A 15948-nucleotide genomic window follows, 5' to 3' on the forward strand; every position below is an offset into this window, starting at 1 on the left:
AATTTTGGGGGAACATAAACATTCAGGCCATAACATAGATGAAATTTTATTTCAAAATTTTCTCTTGAAGTGGTATCTTATGTTTTGTCAACTTTTCCTTCCTATACATCTTTTCTTAAGAGGACATAAAATTAACAATTCCCATACATGAAAAATCCAATTCTTTCTCCCTAATTCCTACATGTAGACCATTGTCTCTCAGTCTTAAAATAGGTCAGCATACAACCTGCCTCAGAATCACCAAGGGTGCTTGTTAAAAATGTAGACATTCTGCCAAACTCTGACCCACTGGATCAGAATAAATGAGAATATATCACAACCCAAGAAATAAACATTTTCACCTAATTCCCCAGTTTACTCTAACACTAGATTTTGTAAACCACAATTTAGATTTTAGAAATAAATGCAATCAGAATTATTTTTAGAATATTATAACTGCTTTCAAAACTACATTTTAAAATTTCTATTCATTTTTTTCATCCTTTCATGCATTTATCTGTCCTCAACAATTTCTAGGAGCCCTGAACTCTCACTCCATCTGTTTCTGTATAAAGATATTCTGTATAAACTAAACATATTTTCACTGCTAAAGGGAGCGTCCTCATAATGTGTCTCATTTTCCTTTGGATCTTTTGACAGCTTCTTTTCTCTCATTTGTGTTAAAGGTGACTTAAGTGGAGATTATTTTTTCTAAGTTCAAAAAATATTTAGTGAGTACTTACTAGGGACTATGTGAGGGACAGCTTCTTTACCATCATGGGAATTTCTTGGAAATAAATCTGAAAGTTATTGTAATGCCTTATATATCTGGGTGGAGTTCAAAGCAACTAAGTTCATCTCAAACAACTAGGAAAAAATAAACATCACTTTGAGATGCCGTTCTTTGTGGATTTATATAAAACAATATAATTAAGGAGTATTCTGGTATATGCTCTCATTTGCCAGAAACAGTCAGTCTAAGGTGCAATGTCTCAGGTGTTAAAAGGTCTGTGTTTTGAAACAAATCTTCACTATGACACTCTCCTAATCCTGTAAATTACTGACACTAGAATCATGACATTATGCTACTGCTGGTTACCTTCAAATCATAGTGGTAAAAATACCAATATGCCTCTCAAGATGACTTGACATGGAGATGAAACTCAATTTGGATGTTTATCACCAAAGACAAACATGTTATTATTTTAACATTTTTGCCAAAGTCTAGCCCTAGGCTTTGCTTACAGCAGCACTGAGAGCACATCCCCACTGTCTCCTCATGATCACAGACTTCCTCCAGGCTTCACTGGATTCCATTAAAATTGATATTAATCAAAACATAAATATTAAGATTGTATGAGAAAAGACCAGCCTCCATAAAGCCTATCCTGCATGAAACTAAATACCCACTACCATTTTCCAAGAGTGTGCCTACTGTAAATCTCAGAGTAGTAAAATTGAGTATCTGGTAGAGTTTGGAAGACACTCAATTGTAGAGTATAGTATGCACATTTTTACATTTGAGGCCAAATTTAGCTGGGAGCAAGTTTCTGTTTCTAAACGTCATGCTTTCCAAAACAATAGGCATCCTTTGTTTAGTAAATGAAGCGAGAATCACAGAACTATAGAGATATAGTAGATTTTTCAGGTGACTTATTCCAGATATTCCAAAACTTCTGTAAAACTAGATAAAATTCCTACGTATTTATCAAGTATGATTACCCTCAAAGTATCCCATGAAATTATTAATTCTTTGAAAATTAGAAGATTATTTCTCTCTCCAGTTATGTTTTCTTTTTTTTTTTTTTTTTTGCGGTACATGGGCCTCTCACTGTTGTGGCCTCTCCCGTTGCGGAGCACAGGCTCTGGACGCGCAGGCTCAGCGGCCATGGCTCACGGGCCCAGCCGCTCCGCGGCATGTGGGATCTTCCCGGACCGGGGCACGAACCCATGTTCCCTGCATCGGCAGGCGGACTCTCAACCACTGCGCCACCAGGGAAGCCCCATGTTTTCTTTTTTAAATCAAAAATATACTTGCATTTTAAAATATTTCACAAACTACTTTCCCTAAACAGACATATTTGATCCCAAATGCAATCATGTTACTCAAGGATATAGAGCATATTCAGAAAGTAAATGATAAAAAAGTGAAAGTGCTTCAACTTATAAAAACTTATAAATTATATAACATTTGTTTTATGTATCTAGGAGGCAAAAAAAAATGGAAAAAAGTTATATGATAGTACTTATTATATTCATGCTTTACCTTGCTTACCAATATTTTATCATCATTATTTAATTTTATAAGCCAAGCTATTTAAAATACATCATTGGCCAAAAAAAAAAAAGTGTCTAATTCTCATCTTCATTATTAATTGCTTGTTAGATTTTATTAGATTACACCAATTACCTTTTCCTTAATATAACCACTTAAAAATTTTTTAGTTAAAAAACATTTTTTAAAAATTACAAATTCCAAATCCAGTTTGTTTCCTTCCTACTGAGATATTATATTGGGTTGCTGACCCAATATTCATTCTATCCCCTTCCTCTTACTTAATTAAATTCACAGTCACCCACCTCCACAAGGACATATAGGTCAAGAGAACATGATGCCATCTCAGGGATTCTAATGCTGACTAATGAGGCAGTAAAGTTAGTCTTTTGGGGGGCTTCTAGGAACGTGACACAGGAAGAGATGATCTCTCCAGGCATTGGTGTGCCTGTATGATATCTGGAATCATCATAGCAATCTATACACAAGTTTTAGTACTTCTGTATAGTACATGGTGTAGGGTATATCCAAGAGAATGTGGAACCCGCCCTACCTCTGTCCTTTAGCTTAAGACAGTGTAAAACAGGTTTCTTTATTACTTAAACCAAACATAACTGAAACACCAATTCTCCTTAAAAACATTCAGACAATTGTACAATATTTAAAGACATCTAGATGATATGCTATTTCTTCCAGAGATCAAGAACCATTTACCTAAAACAAATTCTTCATGGCCTCTAGCCTAATCTTGTGTAGTGCTACAGGTCACTACTGTTATTTTTGACAACCAGATGGAAAGCAACTAAAATTCTATTAGAGGTAATGCTGTTTGATTTTCACAACATGCTAATTGGGCCACAAGCTAGCAAAAATAAAAACCCAAGAGGTTACTGCTTTTTTGTTTTTTTTAAGCCAGGCTTTAAAAAAAAAAAAAAGAAAAGAAAACATTATTGGACTTAAATACAAAAGAAATGTGTAGTCCTTTGGGAAAGAAGCACTCTTGGGCAGATTGCTTTGTACTGTTTACAGTTTATTGATACAGTGAATGCCTTAGTAGACTTTTAGTATTGTGAATTCAGTAATTTTTTAGAGACGATAAAATCATACTGATTGTCAGAGTAAGTAAAAGCACTTCAAAAAATGTTTTTCACCAGTAATCTTATAATCAAGATTTTGCCTCCAGAGACTGTGTTCATATTAAATGTTGCAATGTGGATGAGATCAAACAAGTATCTTTGCTAAAACAGCTAAAAATAAAGTAAGATAATGGAAAGGCAAACTTAATAGTAGACAGGCTTAGCCTTCCCTTCAATTTCCGACACAGAAGAAATATAATCACATAGTTTCCATATCTTATTTATTTGCTGCTCCCCTCTGTCATGTTCTGGTACTTATGTAACTTTCACCTTTTAAACATTGATTTCAAAGCCAGCCTGTACTTACAAATACCATGAAATAACATGCTGAATTATAAAAAAAGAAGAAAATCAATAAGAGGAGGGTTAACAACAGAGAGAGCCATCACCAGAACAAAAAGTTCTTGAAGAATTGTGGAAAGATATAACCCATGAAAAAACAAACACTTTAGAAAACCATGATTAGAATGCTTAAAAATATTTTATGTAAATAGGGGAGGCTCAGGGACTTCTTAGCTCAGAATATGTAAAATTAATACCAGAAGAAGAAAGAGTTGCTGAGAAATCTGTCACGATGATTAATTAGGGGACTGCATTTGAAGCAGCCAGGCCAGGCAGCCTTGCCCCTTCCACTTGTGATATTCAGCAGGCAGCACTAGCCTTTGTCCTTAGGCTGGAGCAGTGAGAGTTAAGATGGAGAGGCAGGGTAGCGTCTATGACAACAACTGACCACAGGAAGGTTGGGAAGTCTCCACATCCTTTTCATGCATACTTGATCTGCCATTGACAACTGGCAGAAACACTTTGCTGGAAACTGTACAGCTAGACCTACTAGGATCTAGAAATCAAAATAGATAGATATAGATAGATAACAAGTATTCCAAAATCATCATTTAGACCTAGAAAGATCAGTCTCAACAAACAGAATCTTTATTCCCCAAAGAAAAAAAAAAACACTATGGTGAAATTTCAAATCATGAAGGAAAAAAGAAAGCCTAGAAAGTTTTCAGAGATTAAATAAAGAAAATCAAATTGGTATCGAACATTTTTATTATCAACACTGGGTGCTAGACACAATGGAGCAACATCTTAAAAATGCTAACAACAACAAAAAAGATCCTCATATAGCAATCCTATACTCAAGTGAACATACAAATGGGAGGAAAAATTAAGAACATTTTATAAGATGCAAAGACTGTGTAAAGAAATTTGCTAGAGAATATACACAAACATAAATTATGGATTCAAGGTAATAAAAAGTATAAAATACTAGAGCTTTTAGTGGAAAAAATGAGTTTTCTAATAAATTTATGTTGAAATAATTCTTGATGAATAAAGTGAAGAAGTAATAATTGGGAAATAAAATTCCATGTGACCAAATAAGTAGTAAGGGAAATGAGATGGAAAGAAAAGTAAGTGTATAGAAAACCCTGTGAAGTTTCATGAGTGCTTTCAATTGTGTGACCCTGTGATATTGCTGCAGGTGCTCACACATCTTCAAATCCAGATCAAATGTGTGATATCCTAGAAGAGTAAAACTTACCAAAACTGCCTAGGGAAGAGAAAGAAAATATGAAAAAATACAATACACCTGGAGGAACATGGAGATACAGATAAAAATCCATCCCTCATATCGGCATTAAGCTAAATCAGTTTTATTGTTTTTTTTCTAACAAAAAGATTACTCATTTTTTATACAAACCACTTTAGAGAATAAGGAGTAAAAAGATGGAAGGCATTCCAGCATAATCTGTGAACTTTCTACTATGATGCCAAAAGAAGCCAAACACATATATAGCACAAACATATATATATATATATATATATACACATATATATGTATATATATACTGCTATTAGTTCTAAACACAAATATAAAAACTGAAATAAAATATTGAAAATCATACCAATGAGTTACTAAGAATTTCAAGGCTTATTTAACATAAAATGACTTAACAAATTAATTCATTGCATTTAGACATTAAAAGAAAAAAATCATTATCTTAATAGATGCAAATATCTATTCCTAACTAACCATACTAAGATAGGAATAAATGGGAACATCCTTATTTAACAAATATCCACCAAAAACTACAGTAAATATCAACCTTAACATTGGCATATTAGAGACATAACGAAAAGGAAAGGTACAAGACCATTATAATTTTTTTTAATTTAATTTTTATTTTATATTGGGGTATAGCTAATTTTAAATATTGTGTTAGTTTCAGGTGTATGGCAAAGTGGTTCAGTTATACATATATATATATCCATTCTTTTTCAGATTCTTTTCCCATATAGGTTATTACTGAATATTGAGTACAGCTCCCTGTGCTATAGAGTAGGTCCTTGTTGACTATCTATTTTATATATAATAGTGTGTATATGTTAATCCCAAACTCCTAATTTATTATGATTGTGATTAAAAAGAAGAAAAATATAAGAATATATATTAAGTACTACTACTATTTAACATTTCCACTCTCTGTTTAGTGTGGTAAATAAAATGAAAGAGAATAAGATAAGAAATAGAAATATTGAAAAAAAACAAGGATCTCACTATTTGAGATGCTATTAACTCCTTTGAAAATCTAAGAAATGAACTGAATACCTTTTAAGATAAAGGAGAGACTTTATATGATTGTGAAAGGATAAACTATTTACATGTGACTTTGTGCAAATGGGATACATTTGAAAAATAACAAAATTTAGACTTCTACTTCACACCAAAAAAAAATTATAAAGTTAAAAATAAGAGGCAAACTTAAAACAAAAACTTGAAAAATATTTAAGATTAAATAAAAACATACCAAAACCAATTTTAAAGATAGGAAAAAAAGACAGCAGTAGAAAACGGTTAGAGGATATGACTGGGTAATTCAAAGAGAAGAATTTAAAACAGCCAACAAATATGCAACAGAATGGTAAATATAGCTTTTCTGTCTCAAATTTTTCAGAGAAACTCATTAAATTAAGACCAAACAATACGTGTTAAGTATTCTTCATTCTAAACACAACTGCTATAAAGAGATCTGTAAAGGTGCCAGCCAAAAATGTGTTCTGCCACAGTAGCCAAGCACCTGTCTCCAGTCTACATGAGACATGAGTCTGAAGAGGCCTTAGGGGAAATGTATCTGGACAGCGTATCTTATTTTTACCTCAGATAGGTTGGGGGGCTTCCAGAGTTCAACAGAAATAGATCATGGGGGACAGAATCAGACTGGGATTATCTTAAAAGTAAACCTATATGCTTTCAGTTAGGCTAGATTAGTAGTAGACCATTAAACTCATCAAGAATAACTAGAACTGAATGGGAGAAGATACTTGCAAATGATGCGATGGACAAGGGCTTAATTTCCAAAATACACAAACAGCTCATACAACTGAACAAAAAAACAAACAACTCATCTGAAAAATGGGCAGAAGATCTAAATAGACATTTCTCCAAAGAAGACATACAGATGGCCAATAGGAACATGAAAAGATGCTTAACATCACTAATTATTAGAGAAATGCAAATCAAAACTACAATGAGGTACCACCTCACACTGGTCAGAATGGCCATCATTAAAAACCCTACAAATAACAAATGCTGAAGAAGGTGTGGAGAAAAGGGAACCCTCCTACACCATTGGTGGGGATGTAAGTTGGTGAAGCCACTATGGAAAACAGTATGGAGGTTCCTCAGAAAACTAAAAATAGAATTACCATGTGATCCAGCAATCCCACTCCTGGGCATATAGCTGATACATGCACCCTTATGTTTATAGTAGCACTATTCACAATAGCCAAGACATGGAAACAACCTAAAATATCCATGGACAGATGAATGGATAAAGAAGATGTGGTGTATATATATATATATATATATATATATATATATATACACACACACACACATATACACACACACACACACACAATGGAATACTACTCAGCCATAAAAAAGAACAAAATAATGCCATTTGCAGCAACATGGATGCAACAAGAGATTATCATACTAAATGAAGTAAGTCAGAAAGAGAAAGACAAATACCATATTATATCACTTATATGTGCAATCTAAAATATGGCACAAATAGAGCTAGCTACAAAACAGAAACAGACTCACAGAGAGACAACAGATTCGTGGTTATCAAAGGGTAGGGGGTTGGGGAAGGATGGACTGGGAGTTTGGGGTTAGTAGATGCAAACTATTACACCTAGAATGGTTAAACAACAAAGTCCTACTGTATAGCACAGGGAACTATATTCAGTATCCTGGGATAAACCATAATGAAAAAGAATATAAAAAAGAATGTATATATGTGTATAACTGAATCACTTTGCTGTACATCAGAAATTAACACATTGTAAATCAACTATACTTCAATAAAAAGTAAATTTAAAAACAACTAGAAAAGCTGAACAAAATACAAAAATCACCTGATCAAATGCATCAGAGAAATATAAAGTCAGCATAAATGTGAGGTGCTGAGATTGCAAATAGAAAAGAAACTCACTGAAGTCGATCGTACATTCCAGGCTACTTTTCACCTCTATCAGCAATGAAGGAAGAAAGACTAAGAGGTGAAAAGAGAGAGAGAGTGAGAGACAGAGAGAAGCAGATGTTTTAGGGTAGGAAAATCTTTGCAGAGGTTTTAGAAGTACTATGGAGCAGGAAAAACAAAAAACAGAGTTCAGAGATACCAACAGATCAAGACTTGTAAGTCCATGATCCAGAAGTGAAGCCAAGTGCAGACAAGGAAGCCCAACAGTCTGATCCTCTTTCTCCTCAACACATCACTGATTCTTAGGCAGCTCAGGTTGAGAGGCAGAGAAGCTGAAGAAGCAGCTAAGAGGATGAGAAGTTAAGCAGATTTATGGGCAATCTCACCTGGTGAGGAGAAAAAAAATTGAATAAAGATCCAATATGGAAAGACCCTTGTGAAAATCTCAGGTTTTCAATTGGGCTCACTTAAGGATGACCCTCTAAGAATAAAATAAATCTAGAAATAGAAAAGTTTTTACAGAGATTGAAAACTAACTCCAAATATACTTTATTACTGCTTGTATTAATGAAATGTGATCCTGATCTAACTACCTATTAAGAAATAAAGAAAATATTCTCTGACGGAATAAATCACAATTTAGATCCTTTATAGTTACTAATTTATAACACCTGACATTCAATCCAGAAAATAGCAAGTACGTCAAAAGACAGAATGAGACAAAACCAGAAAATAGAAAGAGCTCTTCTGGAATTTAAGAAAAAAAAATGTGATGAAGAACCTAGGGGTAAAACAGGAATAAAGACACAGACCTACTTGAGAATGGACTTGAGGATATGGGGAGGGGGAAGGGTAAGCTGTGACAAAGCGAGAGAGAGGCATGGACATATATACACTACCAAACGTAAGGTAGATTGATAGTGGGAAGCAGCCGCAGAGCACAGGGAGATCAGCTCGGTGCTTTGTGACTGCCTGAAGGGGTAGGATAGGGAGGGCGGGAGGGAGGGAGACGCAAGAGGGAAGGGATATGGGAACAGATGTATATGTATGACTGATTCACTTTGTTATAAAGCAGAAACCAATAAAAAATGGTTAAAAAAAAAAGAAAGAGCTCTTCAGATGATTCAGATGTTTCAGTTATTAGATATGGACCTCAAGAATGATTAATATGTTTAAGAAAAGAGATGGTAATATAAAGACTTTCTCCAAAGAAATGAGAACTATAAGAAAATATTGGTTACATTAGAAGTAAAAAAATATTTGACTGAAATTAAAAATGCAGTTGACGGGATTAATTAACATCTGTAAAGAGGATTAACGCTCTAGAGGACAGACCAATGGAAAATATCCATATTGAAGCACAAAGAAGAAATAATATGGAATATAGAATGAGGTTAAAAATCTTAAAGTCTATAAGACAAGATGAAAAGATCTTACATAGATATCATTGGCATCTCATTAAAATTCTAGAGAATGGTAAGAATATTGGAAAACACAATAGCTAAGAATTTGTAGAACTGATAAAAGATATCAAGCCACAGATTCAAAAAGCATCATGCACTCCGAGGAGGATACAAACAAAGAAAACTATACTAAACATATCATATTAAAACTACACAAAACCAAGGAAAAATAAAAGAAAATACGTTTACCTTGAAAGACACAACTTTACAACTAAAAGCTGACTTCTTAAAAAAACATGATGGAAGCCAAAAACAATAAAATGACTTTGCTAAAGCCTGAATGGGAGCCAAATAAAAACATTTCCAGATAATAAAACAAATAAATTTTCTTGCCAGCCAATGCAACTAAAAATAAAAAAAAAAAAGAAGAAAGGACAGAAGATTCCTTCAGGCAGAAGGAAGATGATGCTTGGCTGAGTATGGGAATTTAGGAAAGAATGATGTAACTGCTTAAGAAAAGTGGTGAATATGTGGGTAACTACAAGTGAATATTAATTCCATTAAATAATAATATACTGAGGGATATGAAATAGAATTAAAATCTATGAAATCAAAACCACAAGGCAGGAGGGCTTTTATGGAATTAAAGCACTTTAAGATAGTTGCATTATTCAGAATGCCTAAGAGGTAGTAATTTATAAAACACTTGAAGAAGTCAAGTTTATGCCTGTTGTAATCTCAAAGGTAACTAGTAAAACAACAGTAGTCAAAGAATATAAAACTAACGACATAATAGAAGAGTAAATGGAATAACAAATTAACTGAATAACCCAAAAAAACAGAAAAGAGAAGGAAAGACATAAGAGAGGTGGGAAATTTTAAGCAAACAGTAGGATGATAGATTTAAGCTCAGTAGATAGACAATTACATTACAAAGTAACATTCTGAATACTATAATTGAAAGACAAAAATTGCAAGACTATTAAAAATATGACTATATGTTACTTTATAAAGATACACGTTGAAAATAGGGGTACAGAAGGTTGAAAGTTAAAGTCTACAGAAAGATGTGTAATGCAAATAGTAACCAAAAGAGAGCTGGTGACCCTACACTAAATGAAATAAAGTAGACGCTAAGATCAGAAGTGTTATTAGAGATAAACAGGCAAGCTATTTATAAGTCAAGGCAGTAATTACTTTGAGGACCGATGGTTGCTGGGTGGGAAAGGGCACAAAGCAGTCTTCTTGCTCAGTTGAAAAGGTTCTATTTTGTGATCTGAGGGATGAATATGTGGATATATTCACTTCGGGGAAAACACTGACGTACATTAAGTATGTACTTTCCTATATGTCTGATAAGCTTTAATAAAATTTTATTTAAAGGAGGCATCCTACTACTTGAAAACTATTTGAATCTACAAAAGGGCTCCAGCAGAAATGTGGACCACTGGAAACCCAAAACCTGGAAAAAAATGTGTCACTGGGGTTCTAGAAGCTGGAGCAGGGTTCCCTCACAGGGAAATATCAAGGATATGAAAAAAGCCTCTCACAGAGAAAAAACAACAACTTTATACCTGCTACCAAGAGGGCACACGCCAGAAATTATAACTCTACCAGGACCACAGGACTGTGTTCTTTTTCCTAACGCTTTCTCTCACTAAGCCCAATCCTCGAAGGGTTAGAAAAGTAGGTGGAGAGTAGGTAAGAGAGAATGAAAAGATGAGTTCACAAGATATGTCTCTCTTCACCACTGAAGTTTACCAGCTGGGAGAAAGGAGTAGTTTCAAAATGAACCACAAGAATTAGTTTTGATCTTACACTGCCTAGAATTTCTCACACTACTGAGATGAGAATGTTCTGATGACTGAAATGACTGAGAAAAGCTATGACACCTACCCCTGATTTGATCCAGGGGCAGAAAAGAATGATTCCAAGCAGTAGTTTTGAAGGGTTGGCAGGGAAAAAAAGAATATAATTGGTTTCTGCATTGCATCATCTATACTACAGTTCACTCGATAAACTTTTTATGTTTGAAAAGATGAGGTTGCATAAGAAGGAATCGGGAAAATGTAAATTAATGCACTGACATCATTTTTCACACTTCAGATTGGCAAATTTTAAAAGACTGATACAACCCATTTTTGTAAGGATGAAGGGAAATGAGAACTCTACCACAGTGTTGATAGGAATGTCAATTGATGAAATATTTTGGGAAGGCAATTTGGTATTTTTCATACATTTTAAATGCAAACCATTTGATTCCATACTTTCAGTTCTATGAATTTGCCTTATAAAATTCTCATATGTGTGAAAAAGATATTTACATAGAGATGTTTAAAAACTGTATCCTGGAATCCATCTAAATTTTCATCAGTAATTAATTAAATTAGAGTACATATATTTATGAAATATTATGAAGCCATTAAACAAAATAAGGTATGCCCAGATAGAAACAGAGGTGGAGACAGAGACAGAGATGGAGGGAGAGACACAGATGTAGACATAGAAATAGAGATATGCAAAAGTCTTCAAAGCAAGTTTTGTTTTGTACAAGAACCAAGACATCCTACAAGAGTGCTTGGAATGTGGGAGGCATCTATAAGTATTTGTTGAATGAATAATAATGTCCTATTTATTTTAAAAATGGAGGAAAAACAGAAGTGTATTTAAATATTTCACTTTATACAGTTCTATACATTTTTACATAAATTTTTGAAATAGAAAGTTTACTCAGGTAGTACTCAAAGTACAATAAAAAAAGTTTCTCAAATTAAAAGTATATACTTCCTGTATACTAGTTTTGACAATCTCTAGCTTACTGACCTTGGACAAATCTACTAACCTACTAATTTACTAACATCTTTGGACATCTCTAAAACAAATTAATAAAATACAACTTATGAGATTTTGTTAGAATAAACAACACGTGAATAACAATTATCCAATTGCTAGATGCATAGGACATAGTCATTAAATTTTAGTGGGACATTATTTATCACTCTCCTCATCTCTAGTGTAATCCAATGTCCTAGGCTGACCCTTCCTTAATCGAAGTTTCTCAAATGTGGAAACTCACCCAGGTCTGATATAACCAGCTATGCCATCACTTTAAAATATTCTCTTATTATTCTAGCCTCCAGAACTGTGAAAAATATGTCTATTGTTTAAGTTAAAAAAAAAAGACATTAAGACATATTGGTAAATACTCAAAAACAATTTATATTTTCTGGTTTAATTTTTATTAGTTTCTCCACCATTTGAACAATCCATCAGTCCTCACTGGTCATCACCAAAGTGCCTGGCCCTGAATGAGAAGTTGAAGGTGCAATAAAAGAATTAGGAAGATAAGAAGAGTGCCCTCCCCATTACTAGAGACATTGAATCAAGCACTGGATGACCAGTAGTCAGGGATTTTATTTCCTTCACATTTTCATACGTGACTATTTACTTTGCTCATCCTAGGAAATGAATTCATCTTCTCCTAGTTCACTATCCTTCACAGACAGTGATAATTTCAGTGAATGAGAAGAACAGGCCGAAGTGTTAAAAGCTGAATTGTCTAGTGCATCTCAAACATTAATGTCCATAAAAGTTGCCTGGGTATCTTGTTTAACTGCAGATTCTGACTCAGTAGCTCTAGGCTGGACCTGAGACTATTTGTTTCTAACAAGCTCCCGGACGATGCCTGACGCTGATGCATTGAGTAGCAAGGGGCTACATTGGAAGGTCTCTGAGTGCAGTGTCTCTGGCTGTCTTTCACACCTCATTCTAGACCAGTGTCTGGCCCACTGCTTAGCATGCTGTAAATGCTCAATAGATATCTTTGATATGAATAATTAGTTGTTGAACAGACATAATTAAAGAAGAAGAAAAGAATATAGGGAAGAAGTACATTCACTCAACTCAATTTTTATATTATATAGCATTGGTCAAATCATTTTTAAACCCAACTTTGCATCCTGGCCATCAAACCGATCTATATTTGAATATTCCTCTCCTTCCCCTCACATTAGGCCATTTTCCCCACTGCATACACAAAAATGCATGCTCATCTTTTAAATCACGCCATAATCTGTTCCTCTTCCCTCATAAACCTAGGGCCACCAGCCCCTTCAGCTCAAGTCCCACTTCTTCCAGGAAGTTCTGCCCAGCTTCTTCACCCATAACCAATACACCTTCCCAGGAGGAAGGGTCCTCACAGTTCTTTCTGGACAATGAAAGTAGAGAAAAATGACACATGAGCAGCTCCATAGCAGAGACAATTAGTCAGATTGATGGCAAAGTTGTGAAATGTCCTTTTGTCAGAGTAGAATTCACTGAGAGAGCTGTTTTGTATTTGCACAGTCTCTGCTAAGTAAATAAAGAAAATTAATCATAAATAAACAAATAAATAAATAAAATACCCTCCTATTCATTAGAACTATTATTAAAAGCCTGTTTAATAGAGAAATAAAAAGATCTAGATCCCATATATACCTCAAGCCATACAACAAAATATATTACAGGGAGATCAAAGGTTAAATGTAAATATCTTAATAATAAAAATAGAGAAAAGTGTAGACAATATCAATATGAACTCTAGACGTGTAAACATTTTTTTAAAGTTAACTAAAGCAGATCAATTGAAGACAATTAATAGACTTGACTATATAGAAATTGAAAACTATTTACATTAATGCCAAAAACAAAATTCAAAGCAAACATTACACCTAAAATTTTTTAACAAAGATGACAAACACAGGTATAATATACTAACTTTTTTAATGGTCCTGTATATCTATATAAAACATAAAGAACCTTTTAAAGATCCTTGGACAAAAGACAATATAATCCACTCCTCCCCAAAAGTCAGTCTGATACTTAGATTTTAGAAAAACATTCAATACTTTTTAACATGAAAACATTTTACATACCACATTTTCCCAATGAAATTAGCCAATATATTAAAATGAAAATATCCAATGTGCCCTCATTCATTGTCAGTATTTTGTTACAATCCTTCTGATAAAAACTTGGCAAATTGTGTGTCAGGATCATTACAAAGAGCTCTATTATGTGACTATATCATTTCACCTTTAGGAATTTATCCTAAAGAATTAATCTTAAGATCATCAAAATATTCACAAAAAATATCTTATGAGGTACTATTTATTATAGTAAAAGCAGTGGATAGAGCATAAATTTCAACCACTAGTGGAATGGAAAAAGAATATTACAAAACCATTACTAAAGATGTGGGAAAATATGACATAACATTGAGGAAGAAAAGGCTGCAATAATGCATACTATAACTCAAATACCTATTACAAATGCAGATTGATATGCAGAGGCTGTGTTCCAGAGTGAGAAAGCATGAAAATGGGGAGCAGATATATGGCCTGGAATCCCAGTACCAAATTCTGGTACTTTGAGTAAGTTACTGAATATTTCTGAATATCAATTTCATCATTGGCTTAAAAAGTGCATATATATGTAATCTGTCATTTTTAGAGCACTTGTGAACTAAAATACGTAAAAGAATCTAGTCTAATTTCTGGCATGGAAAAAGATGAATAAATATTAAGATTTTTACTTTCTTTATAAATTTTTATATTTTCCAACTTTCCTACAGTTTACTTTGTAATTTTTTTTTGGAATTAGAAAATGTTCTGAATGCTAATTCTCCTATTTCTACCTGCTCTTCTATTGTATCTAACCTAAAACAAACAAAACTTCTATACCCTGGCTTTACTAATATTAGTTAACAGCTCAGTAAGAAAAAAAATATATATATATATAAGCCAATTTATATGATTGCTTGTATGTTGCATAAATCTATTAACTCTCTGGGAATACATAATTTAAAAGATTTTGCTTGTAAATTTCTGCCCTGCAGGCCAGGAAGAAAGAACGCGATTATTCTATTTTACCTCCCAGCTCATAGCACAGAGCCAGCACGTAGATAATCATAAAAATCTATGAAATTAAATAGATCTGCAGTTATGAAATGTCAGACATTTATAGCAGATAATGGGAAATAGTTTGCGGGCAAGGGTCTTTCTGCTATGCTATATTTTAAACCAAACAGGAGGCCACTTAGTCAACTGTATCAGTCAGGATCCAATCAGGAGACAGAAACCACACGGTAATTTAATCAGGGAAAGTTTAATATAAATGTTAATAACTGTAAATGGAGAATGACACACCAAAGGGTTCTTCTAGTAATAAATGAGGAAAACCCTAAAAATGCAGGAAGAGCATACATAAGGAGAATATGCAAGGAAGGGACACACATACACTGCCACCAACACCTTCAGGGCTTGAGATACAGATGGTAATATTTACTAAGTTGCCACATGCTCAGAACTTGAAATGCCAGGGGAAGTCCTCCATGGGGAAAGATTGCACCTGGGAACTTGGGGCAAAGGTGTCCAAAGGAATGAGGAGGAAAACTGCTTGATACTGGGCGCTGATCATCACAATGTCCAGCAGGACCCAGGGGAGAAACCACCTCACTGCAGGAGCCTGATGCTCTTGAATCTACCCACACACAATTCAAGAGCCTGGAGACAGAAAAGCAGTGCACCTTGTAGGAGCCTGTCAAGAGAAGCACATCAGGGCCTCTTTCTTCCCCAGTGCCCTCTATTTACTGGCCTTCTCATAGCAGCTGCAAAAGAAAAGCACTT

The sequence above is a fragment of the Mesoplodon bidens genome, assembly GCF_964165515.1.
Source record: "Mesoplodon bidens genome assembly, chromosome: 8".
Classification (NCBI taxonomy): domain Eukaryota; kingdom Metazoa; phylum Chordata; class Mammalia; order Artiodactyla; family Ziphiidae; genus Mesoplodon; species Mesoplodon bidens.